The sequence below is a fragment of the Gopherus flavomarginatus genome (genome assembly GCF_025201925.1).
Source record: "Gopherus flavomarginatus isolate rGopFla2 chromosome 13 unlocalized genomic scaffold, rGopFla2.mat.asm SUPER_13_unloc_3, whole genome shotgun sequence".
Lineage (NCBI taxonomy): Eukaryota > Metazoa > Chordata > Testudines > Testudinidae > Gopherus > Gopherus flavomarginatus.
In genome coordinates, this window is record NW_026114611.1 from 387,852 (window position 1) to 404,132 (window position 16,281).

Below are 16,281 nucleotides of genomic sequence, written 5' to 3' on the forward strand. Positions count from 1 at the left end.
CAGCTGGCCGAGTTCTAGGAGATGAGGCTGCAGCTGGCCGATATGAGCAGGAGCACTGAGTGAAGGGAGAGGCAGCTCCCCTAACATTTTTGTGGCCTGCAGGGAATGGAGACAAAGCAGGGGGATGCGGGGACTCAGGGCAGGACCTGCGGATCTGATAGTGCAGGACCACAGTCGCTGGAGGAGGAGAGAGAGTCCTGCAAGAGGAAGCTGCTAGAGGGAAGCAATAAGTGCAGGGTACAAACCAGCCAGCTGAGAGTCACAGGGGTCTAGAAAATGAAATGGCAGCAGGTCCCATGGTGTAATGGGCAGCACTCAGGACTTTGGATCCTGGAATCTGAGTTTAAATCTTAGTGGGACCTCCTGGAGCAATGCTGGTTTCCTGCAAAGCCATGGAGCTCAATGTGCTTGGCTCCCCTCTCTCAGGGTGAACTGGAGTGAGTTTTTTCCCTCCTGCTGGGTGACTGATGCCCACTGGAGACAGGTCTTTGGTCCGGCCGGTTCAATGGGCTGGCTGCTATAGGTTGGGGTCCTTGAACTTAACACTCTGGCTGGAGAGCCCTGCAGGTTGACCATATGGTTGTTTCTCACTGCTTCACTTGATGTCCACAACTTTGGTCCCTGCAGCTGCCACACTCTTCCTCTTGCCCACATGGCATTCAAAGGAAGGAGTGCCAGGGCCAGGCTTCATAGTCAGGGCTAGGCCGGAAGGAGGAAGAATCCCAGGCTGGAGCCCAACATCTTTCCTGCTCTGGGCACCTAGAGCAGAGGCGGCTGGGGCTGACAGCTCGAAGGGAAGGTTTATAAGCCACCGAGCAACCGAGGGCAGGGCAAGAGGAGGAGATAACCATGCCTATGCGTGGCCAGCAGACAGCCACAAAGACACCCGGCCAGCCTGCTCCATGCCATGCCAAACCCCCACTGAAGGCCACCCACAGACCAGCATTCGTTCTGCGGCCGGCATCACAAGGTGGTTGGAAAGCAGGTGGGGCCTCTGACCATTCCTAATGCAACCCCCTCAACCCCTAATCTATCCATGAATCAAGGAGACAAGACCCCCAGTTAGGCAGCAGAGGTGCAATGGGTTAGTGCACAGGACTTATAGTAGCAGTGCTGAGGGGAATGATGCTGAAGCTGTGAGTTTAAACCTCACCTAAAGCACTAGTTTTCTTTAAGCAAATGGCTTCTGCCAATCATTTTGTCCTGCAGAAAATACAATTCCAGCTCAGAAGACACCAAAGTCCCCTTGCTTTACAGAGAGCAGGGCAGATTCCACAGATCTACCAGGCTCTGCTCTCTACCAGCCACCTGTGTCAGGAGGGGTCAGACAGAGCACTGCCCCTGACTCCCCCTCAGTCTTTGCTCCCCAAACCACCTGTGTGCTCACTCTCTTCGCTGTGAGACTCCAACCCTGCCTGGCCTTCTATATTTTGATGTGTTTTTCATCTGTCGTGTTGATCTGCATGTGGGTCCTGTGTGATTTTGGTGGATGCCTGGCATAGTTTTGGGTGTGTGTGTGTATGATTTTTGCATACAGATTGCTTTTTGCTTAGTATTCTTTTGGTATGTGGTTGTTGTGCTTTCTTGTTGTGGGCTTTTGCTGTGTTTTTTGGTGTGGATTTGCTCTTTCTATATTTTGTGTGGCTTTCCCTTACGTGTATATGGCTCTGTGTGCTGTGTGGGTTTGGTTTTTGTTTATGTCTGTGTGGGCCTGTGCAGTGTGTGATTTTCTCTTTCTCTCTGTGTGTGTTTGTCTCTCTGTTTGTATCTTCATGTGTATATTCACAGGAACTTTTCAGAATCTCCACAGCTTTGCCAATTTTCACCAGGAATTTTTCTCCATTAACAAATTCTCACGTGTTCCCTACCAGTTTGTGACCATTGCCCCAGGGGCATGTCAGTCTCAGGGGCCTGATTTCCCATTGACCCTTCTCCCTTCTATTGGGACTGGGAACTAGCCAACCAAAAACCCCACTAAGTTTTAGTAAAGGGCCAACAGTCCTTTACACGAGCCAGCCCCATGAGGGTCACCGATGGCCAGAGAAGGCAGCACAAGCTGATCCCATGGTGTAATAGGCAGCACTCAAGACTCTGAATCCTAGAGTCTGAGTTCAAATGTCAGTGGGACCTTGTGCTGGTTTGTGGTAAAGCCCTGGAGCTCAAAGCGCTCAATTTCCCTGTTTCCAGTTGTTTAAGAGTGAGTCTTTTCCCTCCTGCTGGGTGACTCACACCCACTGGAGCCAGGTCTTTGGTTGAGATGGCTGCAATGGATTAGGGTGTAGAAGTGGCTATGGCTGCCTGTAGTTCTGTGGTTTGACCTGGTGGTTGGGATTCTTTCTGCTTCACCTGATTCCCACAAGTTTGGCCCTTGTGCTTGCTGCCACACTTTTCCTTTGGCCCACACAGCGCTTGAAGAAAGGAGTGTCAGGGCCGGGATTAATAGTCAGGGCTTGGCAGGAGGGAGATGGAGCCCAGCCTGCAGCCCCTCACACCTTCCCTCCTCCGGACACCTAGAGCAGAGGCTGCTAGTGCTGACAGCTTCAAGGGAAGGTATATAAACCACAGAGCAACTGAAGGCAGGGCAAGAGGAGGGGAGGACCATGCTTATGCACGGCCAGCAGACAGCCACAAAGACCCCCAGCCAGGCTGCTTCCTGCCATGCCAAACACCCACTGAAAGCGACCCGCAGACTAGCATGCAGGGCAGCTGCTGATGCTCTGTCGCCAACATCAGAAGAAGCTAGGAAAGCAGGACCAGCCTCCTGGTGTGGCCCCTGTCTGTTCCCACTCACAGTGCTCACTTTTACCGTGGGGCAGGAGACTTTACCCCAAGAGGCTTTTCCCCAGCTGGCGAGAAGCAGAGAAACATGCAGGTTCCCAAGGCGCTATGTAGCAACCCCCTCAAGCACAGGGACAGGCGCACTCTTGGAAGAGGGAAACTGCTCTACACGCCAGCCCGGGCAGCTGCCCATTTTCTTTGGCAAGTCAGGAAGGGCAGAGGCTAGACTGGAAGCACCTGGGGCTCATGCCCCAGTCTTTGTGACACTCACCCCTGAATTCCTTCCCAGGACTGTAGCTGAAGCCAGAGCACTGGCCTGAGTGGCCAAGAAGAGGTTCCAGCCCTGAAGGGAGCAGGAATTTCAGCACAAAGGTAAAACTGCAGCAACAAAACCATGAAGTAACTTGAACTCTCAACTCCTGCTCTGAAGTCAGATGCCTTATCCATTAGGCCACATGAGAAAAGCCCCTCCAAGCACTTCTTTAGAAAAGGCAGACACTGTGTTTCTTGGGTCTTCTACTGAGTGGGGCCGAGACTCTCTGGGCACAAGAAGTAGAGTTCCCAGCAACACATGAGAATTAATTCTATGGAGCCAGATGCAGGACTTTGGCAGGGAGGCTCAGGCATGGGGAATTGGGGTGCAGTGGACGGGCTGGCTGTCTAGGTGAGGAGATGTAGTGATCCTCAGGTGCAGGAGGGAGGAAGAATTGACAGTGGCCATAGAGAAGAAGAGGAGGGGTGGAGGTTCTTAGCAAGCCTTGCTAGCTCAGTCAGTAGAGCATCAGGCTCTTAATGGGAGGGGCCAGGGTTTGAGCTGCTGTCCAGAGCCTCAGCTTTTAAGTTGCCTTGTGTGCCAGCAGCTAATTGATTCCTGGTGGTTCCCAGAGCCATGTGTGGGAGAGAGGCTGAGACTTGTGGCACCTGCTCTGCAGCAGGGATCCTGGCAGCTCAGACTCAGGGAAGGCTTCTGCACTCAGAGCCGCTAACTTTGAGAGTTCCGGGCGGAGCTCAATGCTTGCTCCACCTCAGGCCCTGCCCCCAAACCATCAAATCTCTTCCTATTCGACCCTGCCCCACTTCTTTCTCTCCTCACTCCTCCAGCACACCCCATCAATGGCCAGCAGGAGGTGCAGAAGGAGAAGCTTGTCGGCCAGGCCTGCTAGGTGGGAGGTGCAGGGGCAGAGGTGGCTGCTGGGCACCTTTTTTTTTTCTGCAGCCCTGTAGCTCCCATGGAATCGCTGACTTGGCTCCTTTCGCACGCTAGAGAGAGGAGCAGAACCAGGGATATGGCTGATCTATGGGGCACAAGGTGAGTGCCAGAGGCGTCAGGTGCTGAGAAGTGGTGTCCCAGGCATCTCTATGAAAGGAGCAGAACAGGATTTACTTGGGTTGGGGAGAGAATTGAGAGTGTCTCGGGGGTTGTGGAAAGGTATTGCTCGAGTTAAAAACTGGCTAAAACACAGGCCTCGCTGTGAGCAGGATTTGAACCTGCGCAGGGGAACCCTATTGGATTTCGACTCCAACATCTTAACCACTCAGCCATCACAGCTGTGACCACACAACTACCCCACTGCCAGAGAAACTGGTAAAGAATCACAATGCCCAGGCATGAAGTCTTCTGAACTATAGAATTCCCACAGCAAACCTGGCTCCCAAAGCACAGGGGGGATTTGGGGTTTGTTCTCTTTGCTTAGCCATGTGCAGTCGCACAGAGAGCGCGCTTAAAAGTCTCCCCTCCCACAGAGCGGGAATGGGAAATGATTCTCAACTTGAAGCTTGATGTGAATGAGGATGTCTGGGCCACAGGGCCAGGGACTGACCTTTGCTATAGAAACCAGTGACGCACGGAACCAGGCTAAGGAAAATGTTTCCTGGAGTCAGTAACTGGATTAGCAGCAGTATTGTGCAGAGAAATGTCTCACAAGAGGAGTCAGCGCATTGTTGGTTCAGTAGCAGAAGTCACAGATACAGCGGGGGAGGTCTGTGGATCGCGAGTGAGGGGCACTGGCAGAGCAGTGAGAGGGGATCCCAGGGCTGGGATAACAGGGGCTGTGGGTCAGGAAAAGCAGTTCTGTGCGGAGTGTTCAGAGGTGCCCTGTATCTGCCCTTTCTCTGCACCGTCCCTGCTCCCAGAATGCACCAGGCCCTGGACTGAACTCTTCCCCTGCAGGCTGAGCTGGTTTCGTTTGCTGTGATCCTGTTGGATGGGCAGGGGAGGAGTGACAGTCCCAGCCCAGAGCCAATGCCCCCCTCTCACCCAGCACCCTTGGCCCCAGATCCACCCAACCTAGTAGAGAACTCAGCAGGGCAGGTCAGCCAGGAGCTGTGCCCTGCCAGGCGCTCAGGGGCATCTACCCTGCAGCTGTGAGATCTCCCCAGCGTGGTCCATAGGAGCTCACGCATTAATGGGGTAGCGGCAGCAGCCGCGTGGTGGGTTGGGCTGGTGACCCGGGTCCATCTCCTGGGGCCGGCTGGGTTCATGCTCAAGCGACTGGCCCCAGTCACCGTCCGAGCCCCTCAGCCACGCTGCTGCTGTTAGCGCACTAGCCTTGGTTGGAAGCTGCTGGCTGGCTGGACCCTGAGGGTGGATCCGGCACTAGGGGAAACCCTCCGGCCTGGAGATTCGTTGCCGAGATTCCTGGGAGCTGCCCATCCCCATGGCTTCTGTGCCTGCCCCCCGGGGCCCAGCAATGGCTCTGGAGGGTGGCTTGCATCACCTGGGGGGAGGTGATCCAGTCAGTGGGCAGCCGGGGGGCCTGACTTACTGATAAAATTGGTCTCTTCACTCCATGGTGCTCGACGGCCTGGGTCAATACCAACACCTCCCAGGAACAGGTCGGGGTTGGGTGGGCTTAGAATTTCCCTCCAAAGCGATTTTAGGGTCTGATCCTGCAAGTCCCCCATGTACCCAGTACAGGATGGCTCCAGGCACCTCACCAGATCCAGTGCTGGTGTGTACAGCAGAGAATTGGAAGCGGCAAATCGGGGGGTCCTATAAAGAGACTAGAAATACAAGAAATTACTTTTGAAAGGAGAAAAGAAAAAGACGCATTCCCAAGCTGTTTAACAGGGCGAACTGCCCCTTGCAGGCTGCGAAGGGAAATCTCCGGGGTTGTGTTCACCTGTTCCCAGGGCTGTGTCCTCAAGACAGATTTGTGGGAGAAAGGAAATCACCACCAAGAGAGGAGTTGGGCTCAGTGTGGATTTTTGTGCTTTGGCAGGAAATTTAGGACCTGGGACTGGAGCCTTAAAGAGGGAGCGGGTGAAGGCTCCCCTCTGCTTTCAAGCTGAAGGAATCCTGGGTTTGGTCAGTCCATCCGGGGGGTCACATCACTCCCAGGCAAAGAGAGGAGGAGAACTTCCCCCACAATGACACATCTGGATCCTGGAGAATAAGAAAGAGAAAAGAGACCAGCAGCAGGTGAAGGGGACTGAGGAGGGGATTCCCTTGTGCATGTTACGGAGCACTTGGGAAGCTTTGGCCATTCAAACACACTGAGCTTTACTAACAAGCAAGACCAGACTGCTGTGACTCGGAGAAGGGTTTAGGTGTCATAATGAACAAACAACTAAGCATGAAATGCCCGTGCGATGCTGTGGTCGTCCTTGGATATACAGACAGAAGAACAGTGACGAGATATAGGGCACTAGTGTTATCTCTGTACAACATTGGTCAGACCAACACTGGACTCTTGCACACAGTCGTCTTGGCCACATTTTAAGATGAAGAACAAAAAATTGGATGGGGGGCAGAGAAGAGAAAAAAAAGTGCTGAAAAATTGCCTTCCAGTGCGAGACAAGAGCTCAATCTGCTCAGTTTATCACAGAGAAGACCAAGAGGTCACTTGATGACAATGCGTAAATCACCTCCCAAGGAGAAAATTCTGGGTACGGAAGGGTTCTTTAACCCAGCAGCAAAAGGCAGAACAAGAACCAGTGGCTGGAACTTAATGGCAGAGAAAGTAAAATGAGAAATAAGGGACACATTTGCAATCGGGTGATTAAACATTGGAACAAAGTACCCAGGGCAATGATGGATTCTCCACCCCACATGGGGGTGGCAAGAGGGGACAGGGGGGCTGAAGAAAGTGCTCTCGGGTGAGATAGAAAACCATTTCTCTCCGGTGCTTCGCTGGTGGCCTTGCTCTCATGCTCAGTGTCTCCCTGATCTCCGTTGCTGGGGTGAGGAAGAAATTTCCCCCAGCTCACACTGGCAGGGATGTTGGAGTTTTTGTCATCCTCTGTGGCATGGGGCACAAGTCACTTGCCCAGATCAGCTGGGTACATCTCACCAAATCCATTCCAGTTCAGGGTCCTCCAGTATTGGTACCCCTCTGCCTCTCCTATGCTCCGTCTGTGGCACACAACAGGATATTTTCCTAAGGGCTGGAATATTTTGGTTTAATACCAGTGGTTGGGCTCAGTGCAGGGGTGACTTTGTGGCATGTCACGTGCATGGGAGTTAGACAGGATTATTTAGTTGTCTTGACTGGCCTTAAAATCTAGACATGGATGTTCTGGCTACAATGTTGCAGTGTCTGACCCGTGGTCTATCCAGCTCCCAGGGGCCTCGTTCCAATCGAATTCCAGGCCAGGATTCAGAGACTGGCAGCTGCAGGGCAAGGCAATGGGGGCTGGTGGGAGTCACTTTGGGGCTGTCACTAGCCAGAGAAAACAGAACCTCTCCCAACATCCCGACTGCTGCCCATCAGGGCATCTGGCCATAGAGGAGCCGGGTCAGCGCCCCCCGTGGAAGGAATCGGGGGGATGGAAACCCCCAGGATGGGGAGTTATGTGTTTCAGCCCTGTTAGTATCACTCAAACACATGCACAGTACCCACACGCAGAGCCAGTTCATGCTGTAAAACCCCCAGACCCACGAGGGACGTGTTAATCTCAGCACAAGTTCTGCTTTAACCCATTAGAAATAACCCTGTAATTATTGTGGCATCTCAGTGCCAGAGGACGCCAAACCCCTGAGCTGTCAGTAGAGGGCCAGGTGTAGCGTCACTGGACACTGTCAGCGCTTCGGCAGGGAGGCCTTGTACGTGCTGGCCCTGGTGGCTCAGACACATGGCTATGGAAAGGGGAAGGTTACACACATCCCCAGCCGGAGCCCTCACCCCTTCCTGCACCTCAACCCCCTGCCCAGCCTGGAGCCCCTTCCTGTACCCTGAACCCCTCATTTCTGCCCTTCATCCCCTGTTAGAGCCCTCACCCCCTCCCGCATCCTTACCCCCCTGCCCCAGGCCAGAGCCCCTTCCCATGCCCTGAACCCCTCACTCCTGGCCTTCACCCCCCTTTAGAGCTGCTGTGTCACTCTACTGGCTCTTTACCTCCAGCACCCACACTTGCCTTGCGAGCTCTAGCGCTGGCAGGCAGATGCGCACGCTGCTAGGCAGCAGCCTTGGTAACAGCAGACATGTGTCTCTGTGGCGCAGTGGGTCTTTGTGTTTTGCTGTTAATCAAAAGGATGGTGGTTTGAGCTCCCCCAGGGATGGCAGTAACCCCTTCCTCCTCAAGACCTGCTGGGAGCCTCAAAGGCCACCTCAAACCCGTCTCTCTTGGCCTCAGTGGTTTCAGCTCAGGCCCGAAGACTGTGCTGGATGCAACTCAGAAATCCATCTCCCAGCACCCATGCCGGAGGCTCAGGCTTAATCTTCAAAGTTGAACGCAAAACCTTGAGCCAGGCGTGTTTTGCTCCATTCTCGCCTCCGCCCAAGCGGCAATGGAGAAATGTAGGAGAAACGCCTGCTAGAAGACACCTCCCTCTCACTTCTCTGTAGGCTGTGACTTTATTAATATCAACTGGGACCATATAGATCATTGCTGCCACCACTATTACATATTTGCAACAAATATTGTGCAAAAGTTGTCGTGTGAGGTGTCTATAAAAAGGTTATGATTTGCTGGTTATAATTATACTAGCTGTATGTGTGTACCATTTTTGTATTTGAAATTATGAATATGGGCTATGTACTTGTATCTCAAATGTATTTGATTTCAAGTAGCCTCAGTGATGCATTTGGTCAGCTTCATGAGAAAGGACTATTCTCAGTAAGTGCCTAATCAAGAAACGCTTCACTGACAATGGACTTTGGAAAATGCCAATCCACATCTGAGCTTTCCTGGGAACATTCAAACTAACATGTAAACAATGGCGTAGGCCTGCAAATTGAATCATGCATGGACATGTGACCTGCCCATGTGACTCCAGACTCCATCTTGCTGCTGTCATTTTCCTAGGTCAGCCCTAGGACCAATCCTATTCAACTTATTCATAAATGATTTGCAGAAAGGGGTAAAGAGTGAGGTGGCAAAGTTCACAGATGATACTAAACTGTTCAAGATAGTTAAGACCAAAGCAGACTGCGAAGAACTTCAAAAAGAACTCACAAAACTAAATTATTGGGCAACAAAATGGCAAATGAAATTTAACATGGATAAATGTCACGTTGGGAAAACATAACCCCAACTATACATACAATATGATGGGGGCTAATTTAGCTACAACTAATCAGGAAAGAGATCTTGGAGTCATCATGGATAGTTCTCTGAAGACGTAGCAACGAATTGACACATATGACCCCAAGATGAGATCATTAATACACTAACCTGAGGAGAAGGACACCCAAACATTAGTAGGGAGAGGAAATACAAAAAGGGAAGAGGGGAGAAACCCCTACTGAACATGCATTACACCTAGCGACGGCAGCAAAACAGATTATCGGCTACACAACCCAAGAACGGGATCTGCATGTTGCTGTAGACAGATCAGTGAAAAGCTCCCCTCAATTCACAGCTGCCAGCAAAAAAGTTAACATCAAGTTAGTATTCATAAGGAATGGGCTGGAGAATAACACCGAACATTTGTATACAAACCAAGGGGGAAGCCTCCAATACCCTGGGACCACCCTGTCTACTACAGCGCTGCACACAGGATATTTTATATCTATCTTTGAGAACTGGGGAAGAAATGGGTCTAAAAAGAAGCATTTGCTAATGAGAGAAAACCACCCGAATATGAAGATATTTTATATTAAGTGAGAGTAATTGGACAGTGGAAGTTCAATTAACAGACAGCAATAATTCCCACCCACACACACACCCCCACACCATTCACATGGCAGCAGGGAGCCCTTTGAGGAGGTGCTTTAAGAGGGTATGTGAGGGGAGTGTGGAGCAGGAAAACTTCCTGGCAGTGGGAAGGAGGCAGAAGCAGGGGCAGGCAGGTGACTGGCAGTTGGGGGTAGCAGTAGCCAGGACTGCGTAAGCTTGTGCTGGACAGTCTCCACTGCAGCCTTTTTCCTCCTGTCCCCTTCCTCGCCAGCAGAGAAAGGCCACCCCAGCCCACCTGAGAGGCAGCTGTGTCTCGGGGCTCTGCAAACTGCACCCATTAAGCCCCTTCTCCTTTGGGGAATGATTCAGAACAATTTCCCAAAGAAAGGAAGAAAATTTGCTGCAGGTCAAACAGATGTGAAAATATCCCAAATCTGAGATTGTTAAATTAATATTGGAGAATTAAAGAGAAAATGGGGCAAAATCTGAAAAGGAGACTAGAGAAAGGGTCAATAATTTCTCCAGCAGCACCGACCCCTCATGGAGCCCTTGCTGCTTTTACAGCTGAGAGGAAACTTCCTCTTTCTGATGTCTGGCCATGGTGGAAGTGGTGACCCAGTGAAGCTGACTTGAGGCTGATGCAAGCTAAGCAAAGCAGAACCAGCTGCCCAGGGTACAGGGTTGGAAGTCAGAATAGGGGGGTGGGCCTGGGTTCCCCTACATCAGTGGTTCTCAACCAGGGGTACTCATCTAGTTAATTGCCTCATTTTACCACAGGCTACAGAAAAAGCACCAGCAAAGTCTGTACGAACTGACATCCCCGCACAGAGAGTGACTCGTACACATGGCTCTGTGCCCCAGGCACTGACAGGGGAGCGCAGGGCTCACACCCCTGGGGTGTATGGATAATTCTCAGGTACAAGGAGACGGTTGCCAGCTACGCGCAGTCCCCGGGCGTGGGGACAGGCAGCTGTTTCCAGATCGGACGCTCGGGGCCCACAAGTGACCTGCTGCCTGACACCAGCTCCTGGACTTGCATCTTTGGCAGGAGACCCCCCAGCCCCTCCCCCACTCTACCCCCTAATCTCCACTCCCCTCCCCGAGCTGGGGGAGAACCCAGGAGTCCTGGCTCTCAGTCCTGCCCTTCCCCGAGCTGGGGGGAGAACCCAGGAGTCCTGGCTCCCATCCCTGCCCCTCCCCTACTCTAACCCCTAGCCCCCCTTCCCCGAGCTGGGGGGAGAACCCAGGAGTCCTGGCTCCCAGCCCTGCCCACCCTCGTGTTTCCATAGGGCTCCACCCAACGCCCCCCCCCCGAGCGGGGCAGCCCCGCGGGGCACATCGGGGCGGGCAGAGACGAGCCCAGGGGAGGAGCAGGCGCCCGGCAGCCCCCACCGTACTGGGGGGCGCCGCGCTGCGGGGGGCGGGGCCAGGCCGAGACCCCGGGACACGAGAGTCCGCGCCTGGACCCGGAGCTTGGAGAGGGCGGGGCCGGGGAATCTCTGGGGGGCGGGGCGGGAGGTGTCAGGTTGACCCACGGACCCGCCCTCTCCTGGGCTTCAGAGGACGGAAATGCCCCGGGGCAGGCTGGGAGTTGTAGTTCCTGGCTCGTTTCAGAGCGGAAGTGACGAACGGTTGCTCAGGCAACGCGCCCCCTCCCGGTACACACTGGGAAGCGTAGTTCTCCCTCTCACATGCGGCCTCTATTGGAGGAGGGGCCGTAGCTCGTCAGTTCGCCGCGCCCCTCCCCGCTCCCTGATTGGCGGAGAGAGCGCAGGACAGAGACTCGGCGCGGGGGGGGCCTGGTTCCCTCCCCCCGAGGCTTCGCTGCCCCCGCCCCCTCCCCACGGGGAGCCGGGGGGCACTAGTGGGACCCGCCCGGCGCTGCGGGGGGGACGCGGGCTCGGGGGCAGCCGGCGGGCGGGGCCGGGCCAAGGGGCACTGAGGCGGGACGGGGAGAGGCGGCTGAGATGGAAAGTGATCGAGCGCAGTGACAGCGTGAATCCTGTTGATGCCAGGCAAGAGCTGCCCAACTGGAACGAGAGTAACCGTCTTTGTCGGTGAGATGTGTATCTGGTTTGGGAAGGGCTCTGGTCACAGCCGTCCTGGCTCCAGGCAGGGACTTCTTGTTACCTGGGTGTTGGTTTCTGGACTAGCTTTGGCTTCAAGGGAGATGATGTTGCCATTTGCGAGAGCTGATCATCTCTCTGGCCAGGAGTGGTGTGTGCTCACTAGCAGAAAGTTGGATCCATGAGGGTGACTCCCTGTTGTGAATTTCTTTCGTCCTCCTAGGTTTCTCTCTCTGTGTTGGCCAACTTTCACTCAAACTCTCTCTCTCTCCTTTCATGGACACCTGTCATGTTCAGTTGCCTGCATTCTCTTCCTCTGCTCCCCCTCCCCCAGTCTCCTATGGGCTCAGCTGGGTCTATCTGCCCATGGGCAGGGTCTCTGCCTGCTAGGATTGGGGGTTGCTCCTCCCACCTCCTATCTTCAGGAAGACCTCATTGCTGTAACTAGGTCACAGTGTGAGTGGCTGTTCATGTCTTTGGGGCTGTGAGATCTGAGACTGAGAGGGGTGGGCTCACGGTCATGGCTTTGGGCAGAGGAGAAGTGGGGCTGGGATTAGAGATGCCCCTTTCACCCGCTAGCTCCATTACTGCATCACCCAAAAGCCTCGCTCAGGGTCCACTATGCTTCCTTGTGCTGGGCACTGCAGGGACAATCAGAGGGACAGCAGGATGCATGAGGAAATAGATGAGTGTGTGAGGCGATGGGTGAAGGGGTGTGTGTGGCATACGTTGGGGATGGATGTGGGGTTGAGAGTTGGACGGACAGCGGGACAGATGGAGAGCTGCAGGGACGGATGGTGATGTCACAGGCTGGACTTATGATGGGATCAGCTCATGGCCGCTGGCTCTGTCATGTCCTTCCCCCATCTGCCCGTCTGACTCTGGCCCTGTCTCTCACAGGCAGCACTCAGCAGAGTCTGGCCCTGTTGTTACACTGGTGCCTACATCCAGCGCACACCTGTACGTAATGTGCTCCTGGAGAGCTCAGGCAGGGAGAAGCATGTGGCTCATGGCTGCTGAACCAGCTACTCCAAAGAGTGCCGCAGATCTCCCCCTCCTTGGGCAGCAAGACCCTGGCCGGGGGGTTTCCTGTCCCTCCTCGCTGCCAAAGCAGCCTGCTCAGCGCAGAAACCGAGGTCACCTGTCTCCACCCAGCCTCTAGCTGGAGCTGCTCCAGCCCCGAATTGCTGGTATCCAGCCTGGCCGGAGTTGGTGTGATGTCCTAGCGGAGTCTGTTCTTTCTCCCCGGTAGATTATGATTTTCCCCACTGCATGTAGTTGCTCTTTCTCAGCTTCCCCATAGCTCCTCCCCAGTGATAGTGACCTCTGCTGGCCAGGCACGGGAGTGTCCTGTAGGTGCCTTCTTGTAGGAGCAGTGACTCCTGGTGGCGAGGGGCAGCAATGCCTGGCATGTATCCCCCCTAGCATTGCTGCAGTGACCCCTGGTGGCAACTGAGGGCAGTTGTCTGTGTGATGCCACTACTGCCATTGTGCCTGTTAGCGCTGGTGGGTAGGTGAGGCAGGGCCTTGTATGTATATCAGCCATTGGGGCAGGGCCCTCTCCGTATCCCACTCTCGTCTTGTTGACACGTGTTCCCCAGGTGGGGCAGTCCCCTGTGTATATTTACTCCCCCCCCAACCCCTATATTGGGCATGTGACCACTAATAGCCAGAGGAGTCAGTGCCCAAGGTGTATTCTTCACCTCCCCCAAGGTGGCAGGGTGCCTGGGTGGCTGTGTCAAGCAGTGCCCTGGGTGTCTTCCAACCCCTTTGTGGCAGTGAGCCCTGCTTCTGGTGTGTATCACTCTCCCACTAGGGATGTGCACTGTAGGTCCAGTATGGCAGTGCCCTTTGTGTAGCCCCGTCTCTCCCCCGCCCCCAGGGTGACCAGATAGAAAGTGTGAAGAATCGGGACAGGGTGGAGGATAATAGGCACCTACATAAGAAAAAGTCCCGAATATCGGGACTGTCCCTATAAAATCGGGACATCTGGTCACCCTATCCCCTTGACCCGTGTGCCAGGTATGGCAGGCACTGATCCCTGGCATTCCTGTGGGGCAATACCCTCTGTATATCCCCCAATTGGGGCAGTGACCCCTGCTGGTCAGGTGGGGCAGTGCCCTTTGTGTGTGTGTCCCCTATTTAGGTAGTGACCCCGATGGCTAAGTGAGGCAGTGGCTTTTGATTTCCTCTTCTCTCCCCAGCCCCCCCTCTCTCTAGGGTAGGGCCCCCAGTTGGGGCACTACCCGATGTGTATCTCTACTGATTGGAGCAGTGACCTCCCTGTGGTGCCCTGGTGTGGCAGTGCCCTATTGGTATCTCCCTCCCCCTCTCCCCACGCCATTGTGGTAGTGGACACGTCAGGCAGTGGCCTGTATGTACCATCTCCTCTGGAGCGGTGACCACTGGTGTCTTGGTGCTAAGATGCAGCCACCTCTGGGTTACGTGGTGGGGCTGTTGACAGGACAGTGGGGACTGCCGCACCATTCCAGGAAGTAGGGGAAAGTCTGGTGTTCGGGCAGAGCGTTCCACCTTCTGTTGAACTGTGATGCTCTGAGCACCTTTCCCTTCCATGAAGAAGACCTTGTGTGACTCCAAAGCTGGTCCAGTAACAGGTATCACCTCACCTGCCTTGTCTCTCTGGTATTCTGGCCAGTGTCCAACTTCCCCTTCACTGTTGGTCTTCAAACTTCCTCCAAGCCTCCCCACCCAGTCCCTTAAGATGCCAAACCTCCCCTGGAGCCCAACCCTGGGGAGGGCACCCCATCTGACAACCCTACGGCACCATGGGGGTGGTAGTGTCCACTGCCTCCATCTTCCACCAGCCAGGATGGGCCCCACAGCACAATGGGAGTGGTTGTGTCTCCTGGTTCCTTTTCCTGACAGCTGCTGCCAGGCCCGGCCCAAACTTCCCATTTCTGGTGCGAGTCTGGAAGCAGGTGCTGCCGGGAAGGGTGGTGCTGGTGTCAGGAGAAAGCAGGAGGAGTAAGTGGGTCTGTGCTACTGCGGGGAGGTGCTGCCCTTGCTGTGAAAGGGCCCCGCTATTAGAGGAGATGTCATCTCCCTGCCCTGCCACGCTCTGCACCAGCCCCTGCTTGTCACAGGAGCAGGGCTGGCTCCAGGCACCAGCGTAGCAAGCAGGTGCTTGGAGCAGCCAATTCAAAGGGGCGGCCCGTCTGGTATCGGGTCAGCATGTCTGGTCTTTGGCGGAAATTCGGCGGCGGGTCCCCCATTTCCTGTCTTAGTCTTTGAGCTGCCACCAAATGTCTACCAAAGAGGAAGGGAGGGAGGACTCGCCGCCGAACTGCCGCAGAAGAAGCAGTGTGGATGAGCTGCCGTCAAAGAGCCACAGCTTTTTTTTTCTTTTATATTTACTTTCTCCACACACCGGTCATGGTTTTATAGACCTCCGTCGTATCCCCCTTTAGTCGTCTCTTTTCCAAGATGAAAAGTCCCAATCTTATGAATCTCTTCTTAGACAGAAGCTGGTCCATATCCCCTTATCATCTTTGTTGTCCTTTTCTGAATCTTTCCCATTCCAATAGATCTTTTTTGAGATTGGGGCGACGGCATCAGCACACAGTATTCAAGATGTGGACGTATCATGGATTGATATTGAAGCGATATGATAGTTTCTGTCTTCTTACCTATCCCTTTCATAATGATTCCCAACACTCCGCTGCACATTGAGTGGATGTTTTCAAAGAACTATCCACAACGACTCCCAGATCTCTTTCTCACGTGGTAACAGCTAATTTAGACCCCATCGTTTTATAGGGATAGTTGGGATTCTGTTTTCCAACGTGCATTACTTTGCACTTAACAGCGCCGATGTTCATCTGCCATTTGGTTGTCCCGTCACCCAATTGTGTCAGATCTCTTTGTGGCTCTTCGCAGTCTGCCTGGGACTCAACTATCTTGAGCAATTTTGTATCATCTGCAAATTTTGCCACCTCACCATTTACCCCTTTCCCCAGATCATTTGTGAATAAGTTGAACAGTACTGCTCCCAGTACAGACACCTGGGGATAAGAGAGGGAAGATCCTCTTCTGACACTGGCAGACCAGGTGCCAGCTCACGCCAAGGCCCCCAGGCCTTACTGAAAAGTGAAAAACGCATGGCTGGAAACTAGTCTTGCTCACCTGTTTGTTAGTGTTGTTAAAACAGGCATTAGATTCATAAAAATGTGTTTAGAGTTTATGACTAGCTCGTCAGTTGCTGCATGCATTCTTCTCACCTATAATAGCTGTAGCCCGTGTTGTAAGGTGATATATAAGCGTTGGCACTAAAGCTGTAAACCCCCTTGCTGCCACTCCGCCACCAGTCAGGAGAGAAGCATTACCAAGTGTGAAACACTAGTTTACCAGAAGAAGCGTC

General features: G+C 53.8%; 1 non-coding gene across 1 annotated transcript; it reads right to left on the reverse strand.

Annotated features, from left to right (window-relative positions):
* Positions 1-4,245: 4,245 nt before the first annotated feature.
* On the reverse strand, positions 4,246-4,327 carry TRNAS-CGA (transfer RNA serine (anticodon CGA)). The gene has a single exon. It is a non-coding gene; the product is annotated as a tRNA-Ser (tRNA).
* Between the last annotated feature and the right edge of the window lie 11,954 nt (positions 4,328-16,281).